Raw genomic sequence first — 10,631 nt, 5'->3', positions numbered from 1 at the left:
TACTTGAGTATTTCAATAAAATTGGTACTTCAGTTAGGAGATATTTTATGCTTTAATGCAAAGATTATTGGAGTTATAATAGAAATACATTTGTTGAGAAGAGAATCATACCACTGCAGTAAATACAAGCAATATGTCTTTGATGGAATTTAAAATTTTTATACCCCTTCATGTTTTCAGGGCAATATTCTAAGGAGGAATTTTATGTTAGGTTTTTTGAAAGATTAAATATTGGATGTTAACCACTGTTTGAAGTAGCAAAAGCATTGTTGGAAAGCTATGAATTCAAAGTGTACCATTTATTACAGTGGCATGTATCTTTATCAAGGTAAATTAAATGTAAATACATGTTAATGAGTGCCCTATAAAAGGAATTCTATAGAATACAGTATCCCTATGAAGCACCTGTCAGCAGGTGCTTATAATAATGTGGCGTCTCTAACATTCATCTCTGTGGGAAAATGATTGAAACCACAGCCTGGGGAGCTCCTTGTTGGAGCCCTCACTACAGAAACAAATGAGAAGGCCCTTGAAGCAGTATTTGCAAATGTAGTCTAATCCTGAAAGTACTCCTGATGAGAGACAGAGAAACAATCAAATCCAGAGGATTTGCTTTTGTCACCTTTGAAAACCCAGCAGATGCGAAAGATGCAACCAGAGCTATGAATGGAAAGTGTTTGCATGGAAAAGCCATGGAGGTCAAATGAGCCACTAAACTAACATTTAAAAGTAATAGGCGTGGACCCGCACCACCTCCTCTCCTTCTAGACCAGAGCACAACAACAGGGCAATGGGAGGAAGAGCTCCTGTACCACGTGGAAGAGATAGTTACGGAGACCCACCGTGAAGGGAATCCCTGCCAACCTTCAGAGGTGTTTTTTCCTAAGGGCAATTATTCAAGCAGTTCTCACAATACAAGAAATTATGCACCACTACCAAGTGATCATGCCTATCATGATTATGGTCATTCCAGTTCATATGATGACTTCATATCCCTCCAGAGGCTACAGTGATAGAAATGGCTATGGGCGTGATCGTGAGTATTCAGAGGACCATCTAAGTGGCGGTTCCTACAGAGATTCCTATGAGAACTGTGGTAATTCAAGCAGTGCTCGACATCCCCGAGGGCCCCCGCCAGCCTATGGTGGAAGCAGTTGCAACGATGATGGCAGCAGCTCACGGGATGGATACGGTAGAAATCGAGCAGCTACTCAAGCAGCCGAGGTGATCTCTGCTCAAGAGGTGGTGATAGGGTTGGCAGTCCAGAAAGAGGGCTTCCCTGCTGCTACGGACAGGGGGGATCCTCCTTTGCATGATTCCTACAGCAGTTCAAGCTGTGGAGGACCAAGATACACATGGTGGCCATGGAGGAAACCGATCTGATAGCGGGGAGGCAGAAGCAGATACTAAAAACAAACAAAACTTTGGACTAAATTACCTGTTCAAAGAAACAACCAAAAAGAGAAGTTATTCTGTCATAATTAAGCAAGGACTACTAAGAAAACAAAATGGGTTACTTAAAAAAAAAGTCCTGTTTAAGGTGTTTTTTTATGTTCATATAAGGTAGAAAATGCAAAACCTGTTTAATCTTATTTGATTTTATGACATAGTTTTCAACAAGCAAATGTTGAAGACCTGACTTGTGTATTAGTGTTGTAAGGCTCTCATGTCCCTAAAAGCTACTTCCCTTGTGATTCTTCCCAGTAAAGGAGATAAACAATACTAAAATCTTCCACAAACATCTAGCCATTTAAAATGGAGGGGTGACTCATTCTGCCTATATAAAAGAGCTAGATATTAGAAGGGTCATTGAATTTGCTGCTACTTTTTAAAAAATTCAGCATATCTTCAAATTGAAATCTCAAAAATGTTCTTGTGAAGAACCCAATTTCTGATGCTCACTCAAGGAAACTGCTGTTCACTCAGTAAACCCAAAACAAATACTAAGCCATGTGTTGTGTTTTTGACATTTCTTTGGGAATCTGCAAGACCCTTCTTGTCTCCCTCCCATATTAAGACCATTTAAAGTGTGTGTTAAACAACTGCAGAATAATAAATAAAATGTTAGGCCAAAACAAACAAGTAATAATAATAAGAGAGAGAAGTTTGTTCTAGTTTTTAATGTTTTCTTTTCAATTGAGATTTTTACTCTGTTTTACTATGTTAGTTTTTTTTGTTGATGCTTGTTTTCCTTTTAATGTTTTCTTTATATATGAAATCCAGGATAGGAAAATCTATAGAGAAAATAACTGGATTAATGTTTCCTTGGGGATGTGGCAGGGGAGGCTGGGGGTGGGAAGGGGAAGTGAAGCTGAAAACAATGAGTACAACAAGAAGAAAATGTCCTAAAATGGATCGTGATGACGATTGAACAGCTCTTTGATGTGATTGAACGATGGAATTGCATGATATGCAAATTATAAGCCAATTAAACTGTTGGGAAACAAAAAACTTCTGGGGGGAAAAATAAAAATTAACCAAATAGGAAAAGTTGGGAAATTCCTCAAACTAATTAAGGGTATATATACAAATCCAATGGAAAATATTAGTTTCAGTATAGAGAGGAAGAAAGCACTCATCTTGCGTACAGAATAATTTCAATATCATTTGTGGTTACTATTGTGCTGGATATCTCAGTCAGAACTATAGGCCAAGAAATGGAAATGAAAGGCATCCAAATTGGCAAAATTTTTAGGTGATCTGATCCTATACATAAAAAAAAAATCCCAAAGACTCAGCAAGAAAGACTCAGCAAAGTTGCAGAGTACAGGATCAACATACAAAAATCAGTCAGATTGCTTTACACTAAAAAAGAAAGCCTTGAAATGCAAATCAAGAGAACAATGCTACTTACAATAGCCACCCAGAAGATGATATATTTAGGAGTAAACCTAACCAGAAAGACAGAAGACATATACAATGAAATTTTTTTAAATACTACAAACAAACAGAGCCCTATATACATTGAAGAATATGCTATGCTCATTAACAGGAAGAATTGACATTGTGAAATGTCAATAATATTAAACTCTATAGATATAATGAAATCCTCATCTAAATTTCACTATTATTCTTTAAAGAGACGGAAAATCTAATCATCAACTTTACAAGAGTACAATACAGCATAATTGCTTACTGAAAAAGCAAAGCACAACTAATGAAAGCAAAACAATAAAACAAACAAAAAACAGCTAAACAAATGCACTCTTATCTAGTCAATTCTGACAAATAATGACTTTATAGGACAGGGTAGAATTGCCTCTGTGGGTTTCAGAGACTAACTCTTTACTGGAATAGAAAGCCCCATTTTTCTCCTATGGAATGACTAGTGATTTTGAACTCCTGATCTTGTGGTTAGCAGCCCAGTGCATAACCCACTACTAAAGAAGAACCTATTAGGAGCCTTCCCATTTCCCAGTCTCAAATTTGCTACCCAGCCATGGTAGTCAAAACATCTTGGCACCAGTACAATGACAGATACATAAACCAATGGGATAGAATTGATATTCCAGAAGTAAATCCTTCCACATCTGGACAGTTGATAGTTGACAAAGGACTGAAACACATTAAATGGGGAAAGAATAGTCTCTTTAACAAATGATGCTAGCCACACCGGGGCAAAATGTTATGGTGGTGCAACAGAGCAGCAAGGGGAGCAAAGCAATGAAGTCCCAGGGGAACAACAAAAATAGACTTTGGGGCCAGGGCGTGATGCCCCATCAGACTGGACTGGAAAACACTCCTAAAGGTCAACAAATAGACCTGGAACTATTTACAGGCTTTTGCTCTTTTGTTGTTGTTGTTGGTGGTGGTGGAGATTTTTGTTTGTTTTCTTTTGTTGTTTGGTTTTGCTGTCATGTTTTTGTGCATATTATTGTTTCTTCATGTTTATCTACATAAGATAGGCAAGATAAGCAATCTAGAAAACAATTGACCTATGGTTCTGGGGGGACACAGGAGAAATGGAGGCAGGGGACAGGAAGTGGGTGTTAACAAACCCATGGACAAGGGAACAAGTGATCTAAAATCAATTACGAGGAGGAGGTAGGATGCCTGGTAGGGTTTGATCAAGGGCAATGTAACCAAGAGGAATTACTGAAACCCGAATGAAGGTCGCACATGATAGTGGGACAAGGGGAAATTAAAAGGAGATAGAGGAAAGAACTAGGAGGCAAATGGGCATTTATAGAGATCTAAATACATGTATGCACATATATAAATATATTTATATATAGCGATAGAGAAATAGATCTATGTACATATATTTGTACATTGAAGTAGTAAGGTAACAGCCAGACATCGGGCCTATACTCATGTATGCCCTCAATGTAAGAACACTTTGTTCTACTAACCCGGCATTCTGTGAAGCTCACCTTCCCGACATGATCACTGAAGACAAAATGGGTACATAGCAAATGTGGTGAAGAAAGCTGATGGTGCTCGGCTATCGAAAGATATAGCGCCTGGGGTTCTAAAAGCTTGAAGATCAGGAAGCAGCCATCTAGCTCAGAAGCAACAAAGTCCACATGGAAGAAGCATACCAGTCTGTGTGATAATGAAATGTTGATGGGATCGAGTTTTAGGCATCAAACACCCAGAACAAAAAAATGATATCAATGTGAATAAGGTGGAGCATGGAGTGGAGATCCAAAGCCTATTTGTAGCCAATTGGACACCGACTTACAGAAGGGTCATAAGGAAGAGACGAGCCAGTCAGAGGGCAGTATAGCACCAATGAAACATACAACTTTCCTCTAGTTTTTTAATGTTTCCTTTTCCGCACTATCATGAACCCCAATTCTACCTTAAAGATCCAACTAGAGCAGAGCATGTACATGGGTACAGATAATAACTGGAAACACGGGGAGTGCAGGACAAATAAATCCTTCACGACCAGTAATGAGAGTAGCAATGCCAGGAGAGTAAGAGTAAAGGTGGGAGAAGAAAGGGGGAATCAATCACAATGATCTACATACAACCCCCTCCCAAGGGGATGGACAACAGAAAAGTGGGTGAAGGGAGACATCTGTCAGTATACATGAAAAAATATTAGTAATTTATAAATTATCAAGGGTTCATGACAGAGGGAGGGCTGAGTGGGGGAGGGAAAAATGAGGAGCTGATACCAAGGGCTCAAGTAGAAAGAAAATGATGATGGCAACAAAAGTACAAATGTGCTTGACACAATGGATGTATATACAGATTGTAATAAGAGCTGTATGAGTCCCCAGTAAAATTATTTTTTAAAATGGTGCTAGAAAAAAAATTGGATATCTATTTGCAGGAAATCGAAACAGGATCTGTATCTCACACCACATACAAAAGAAAGACACCATATCCCAGCATCTTCAACAATGAGTAGAATAACCACAAAATGAACCCACAATCACAACGAGAAATCATAAAGATTATAGCATAAATAAAAGAAATTGCAAACAGAAAAACAATAGAAAAAATCAAGACAAGAAACTATTTCCTTGAAAGGATTTACAAAATTGACAACCTATTAAAAAACTTAACAAAGGAAAAGAGAGGATGCAATGAGTGACACCACAATAGATCCCAATGAGGTTTTCAAAAATACATTACCCTGAGCTAGTGTAATCCTACAAATTTGAAAACCTAAAGGACATGGGAAAATTCTTAAAGGCACAATATCTACCAAATTAACACAGACTGAGGTAGAAAACATCTTCAGAGCCATAATAAAAGAAGAGAAAAATCAGGTCATAAAAAATTACCAACAAAAAGTCCAGAGGTAAGTGACTTCACTGGGGAATTTCAGCAAGCATTCAGAGAAGAGCTGACACCAATTCTGTACATACTGTTCCAGAATAAAGAAAAAGATAAAAATCCTCACACTTGTGATTTGAAGTAAGCATTATCCTGATACCTAAACTAGGACAAGGCATTTCCAAAATAGAAACTACAGACCTATCTCCCTCAGGAGCACAGATGCAAAACTCTTCAAAGAAATTTTGGCTAATAGAATATGTATGTATGTATGTATGTACGTATGTATGTATGCATGTATGTATGTATATGGAGTGATGATATGAGTTTCATACGACACACAAGGATGGCTCAGCATTAATAAAAACAGTGCAATCTACTACAAAACAAAGGATATGACTCATGATCATATCAATTGACACAAAAAGGTATATGATGATATCCAACACCCATTTGTTATATAAACACTCAGCAAATTAAGAATAGAAGGGGAATTTCACAACACAATAAAGAACATATATGAAATATCAACAACCAACATCTTGTTCAGTGGGGGATAACGGAAATCATTGCAAACAGGAATCAGGTAAGGATGCTCACTCTTATTAAAACTATTGGACAACTAAAAGAAATAAAAGGAATATAGATTGGTTAATGTGAAGTGAATCTCACATTATTTGCAGATGTTATGATCTTATAAATATAAAACTCCACTTATAAGTGGAAACTATTGAAGTTTGGCAGCATGGCAGGATACAAGATTAACACACAAAAATCAATTAGGTTCCTGCATATTATGAAAAGAACATTAAAAAATCAAGAAAAATAATACATTTGTAATCGTCACACAAAATGTGTTATATTTTGGAATAAATCTAACCAAAGAAATGAAAATCTATACAAAGAAAACTTTAAAATAATACTATAAGAAAATAAAAGAGACTTACATAAATAGAAGAGTATATCAGACTCTTGGAGAGAAAAACAAAACATTGTGAAATATCAATATTACACAAAGTTATCTATAGATACAATTCAATCCCTATCCAGATTCCAACAGTCCAATTTAAAGAGATGGATAAATTGATTGCAAACTTTAAAGTCCTTAGCGCCAATGTTAGCCCATATGTCCGATGCCAGTCTGTTAGTTTCTCTTGAGACTCACACAACACATGCAATGATGCAGAATGCAGAAAGATCACAGGCCAGTGAGTGGAAAGTCTTGTGGACCCAGTGGTGGTGGAAGTATCTCAGTGCTGGCATGGGTCTCCACATGGCTCCCCCAGCTCCAGGGCTCAGGGGCCCATCAGCATAGCTCAATGTGGCTTGTCAACAGGAATGTCTCGCAGGGAGCGTATGTGTCCCACATCCAGGGAGGAAGACAGGAGTTCCTAGAATCCTCAGGAAAAGATCATTCCAATACAGAGCCCTCATTGGCTATGACCTGATTGACAGGCTAAACTCGCAGGGAGAGTATGTGTTCCACATCCAGAGAAGAAGACAGGAGTTCCTAGAATCCTCAGGAAAAGATCATTCACACAGAGGCCTCATTGGCTATGACCTAATTGACAGGCTAAACTCCAGTCCTTCACTTTTAATAGTCTCAAGTTGACACCAGATAATGTAACTATCACACCCTATCAGAAGAGAACAAGAGAATACTGTGTGGTTTAAAATCAGGAAAGCTATGCATCAGTATTGTGTCCTTTCACAACAATTATTCAATCTGTATACTGAGCAAATAATTAGAGAAGTTGAATTATATGATGAAGAATGTGGCATCAGGATTGGGGGAAAGTCTTATTAACAACCTGTGGCATGCATATGATAGAACCTTGCTTCCTAAAAGTGTAGAGGACTTGAGGCATTAACTAATGAAGATCAAGGATTGTAGACTTCAGTATATTTTACAACTCAATGTAAGGAACACCAAATTCCTCACAACTGGATCAATATGTAATAGCACGATAAATGGAGAAAAGATTGAAATTGTCAAGGATTTGTCTCGCCTGTATCCACGACCAATGCTCTTGGAAGTAGCAGTTGAGAGATCAAAAGGCCCATTGGATTGAGCGAACGTGTTGCCCAAGACCTCTGTAGAGTGTTGACAAGCAAGGATGTGACTTTGAGGACTAAGGTGTGCTTGTTCCATGCTATGACAAGTCGGACATTAACTAAGGAAGACTGTAGAAGACTCGATGCATTGAAATGTGGTGCTGTGGAAGAGTATGGAAAGCACTACGGACTGCTAATAGGAAAAACAAATCTGTTTTGGAAGAAGTACAGATAGGGTGCTGCTCCTTGGAGACAAGGATGGCAAGACTTCACCTCACATATTTTGGACATGTTTTCAGGAGAGACCAGTCCCTGTAGAAGCACATCATACTTGGTTAAGTAGAGGGGCAGCAAAAGAGAGGAAGGTCCTCCATGAGATGGATTGATACCATGGCTGCAACAATAGGCTGAAGCATAGGAAGAATTGTGAGGAGGGTGCAGGCCAGACGGTGTTTTGTTCTGTTGTGTACACAGTTGCTATGGATTGTTTCTGGCTTGACGGCACCCCACAATAACAATGGACAGATGATATTAGCCAAAGTCTGAAAAAGAGATTGCCTATTTTGAAAGCTGTACTTGCAAGACTGTATATCCATTTGCAGAAAGGGGAATCAGGGCCATATTTCACACCACATGCAAAAACAAATTCAATATAGGTCAGTACCTAAATGGAAAACAGACAACTACAATGACCATCAGTAAAAAATAGGAGGAAACTCAGGTCTGAATACATGGCATAAATACACTATTAAACATAAATGAAAACACATAAACGACAGAAGACAAAGCAGATGATATGGCCTCAGATGCTGTGTGCATCAGTGAGCCCTTTTGGTGTAGTGGCTTATACATAAGACTGCTAACTTCAAGAGTGGTAATTTTACATCACTAGCCACTCTGCATGATAAAGATGAAGCATTCCTTTCCTGTAAAGATTTACATCTTAAAAACCCACAGGAGCAGTTCTACTCTAACTTATAGGGTGATGACAGTGAATTTGTGTTTTAGTTTTGATTTATAACAAATGATTTCACCAAATGCATAAAAAGAGAACACAGATTGGAAAAAAAATCTTTTGGCAATGACATACTAAGCAAAAACTATTATCTAAAAAATATAGAAAACTCCAACACCTCAACAACTAAAAGCCAACCCAATTAAAAAATGAGCAGAGGACACGTAGAGACATTTCACCAAAGATGACACTCAGGTGACCAACAAATGTATGAAGAATTACTTGCAGTCATTAACCATTAGAGAGATGCAAATAAAAATAATAATGAGATATTATCTTATTCCAACATTAATAGTATAGTTTTTTATTAAATTACCAGAAAACAACAAATATTGGATACGGTGGGAAGATACTGGAACCCTCATCCACTGCTGGTGGAACTCTAAACTGTGGCAATGACTGTGGAAAATGTTATTGTTCTTTCTTAAAAGAAATAGAAATACCATGTAATCATGTAATTCCTCTCTTTGGTATAGACCCTAGAGAAACTGAAGTAACAAAAGACCCATGAAAAAAGAAGAATAGACCAAGTCATGAAAAAAAATCCTACAAGAAAATTCCAGGGCCAGCTGTTATTCCTAGGGATTCTACTAAATATTCAGAGAAGAGTTGACACAAATTCTATACAAACTGTTCCAGAATATGGAAAAGGACAGCAAACACCCAAACTACTTTTATGAAATGAGTAAAACCCTGATAGGAAACCATCCTATGACATTACCAGAATAGAAAATTATAGGGCAATATCCTTTATGAACATGGATGTAAAATTCTGAATGAAATCCCGGCCAATAGAAATAAACTATATAGATTTCATTAATCTTCATCATGATGAGGTAGGAATCATGAAAGGTATGAAAAGATAGTGCAATATTAGAAAACCCATCCATGTACTCGACCCTGTAAATAAAACAAAGGGATAACAGGATCATGATGGGGAAAACCAATGGAAAAAACCCAACATACATTCCTGATAAAGAAAACACTCAGCAACATAAGAATAGAAGGTACATTTCTCGACAATATAGGGCCATGTATGCAAGACCAACTGCCAACATATTGCTCAATGGCAAGAAACTGAAAGCATTGGGGCCAGACAAGGAGTCCCTTTATCATCACTCTCATTCTACATCGTGCAGGGGCTATTAGTCAACATAAAGAAATCTAAATTGGCAAAGACGTAAAATTCTCTCTATTTGTATACGAACTGTTGTTAGGCTATTTTGTTTTTCTTATATGATTCTCTTTATATCTTACAAATCTGCAGAAAAAGTAACTATATAATTAGTTTTTTAGGGTTATGATGGGAAGTTGGGGAGAAAGGGGCACCTAGTGCCCATGAGAACACAAGTACAGAAAATGTTCTACAATTGAGTGTGGTGCTGACTGCACAACACTTCCTTATATATTTGAACCACTGAATTGGATGGTACATGAATTATACGTCAATAAAACTGCTTTTCAAAATGGGCAAAAGACATGGACAGTTCAGTAAAGATGGCATATAAATAGCCAACAAACATATGAAGAAATGTTCATAATCAGTAGCCATCTGAGAGTGCAGATCAAAACAACGATGAGATACCACCTTACACTGACATTGATAGCCAAGTTCAATAAAACAGCAAATAAAAAATGCTGAAGGGGCTGCAGAGATACTGAAACCATCATACACACTAGTGGGATGGTAAATATGTACAACCTTTGTGGAAAGGGATATTGTATCACTGCAAACATCTGAGAATTGAAATCTGACACAATCTAGCAATCCCTCTGCTGGATATATATCCTAAAGAAATAAGAATCTTAACTCCAACAGATGCATGCA

At 37.5% G+C, this 10,631-nt stretch overlaps 1 pseudogene; it reads left to right on the top strand.

Annotated features, from left to right (window-relative positions):
• Positions 1–790: 790 nt before the first annotated feature.
• Positions 791–1,410, top strand: LOC142433326 (RNA-binding motif protein, X chromosome-like; annotated as a pseudogene).
• Positions 1,411–10,631: the final 9,221 nt, after the last annotated feature.

Source organism: Tenrec ecaudatus, chromosome X (assembly GCF_050624435.1).
Source record: "Tenrec ecaudatus isolate mTenEca1 chromosome X, mTenEca1.hap1, whole genome shotgun sequence".
Classification (NCBI taxonomy): Eukaryota; Metazoa; Chordata; class Mammalia; order Afrosoricida; family Tenrecidae; genus Tenrec; species Tenrec ecaudatus.
The sequence above is the reverse complement of the archived record's forward strand: the minus strand, read 5'-3'. Positions and strand labels throughout refer to the sequence as shown.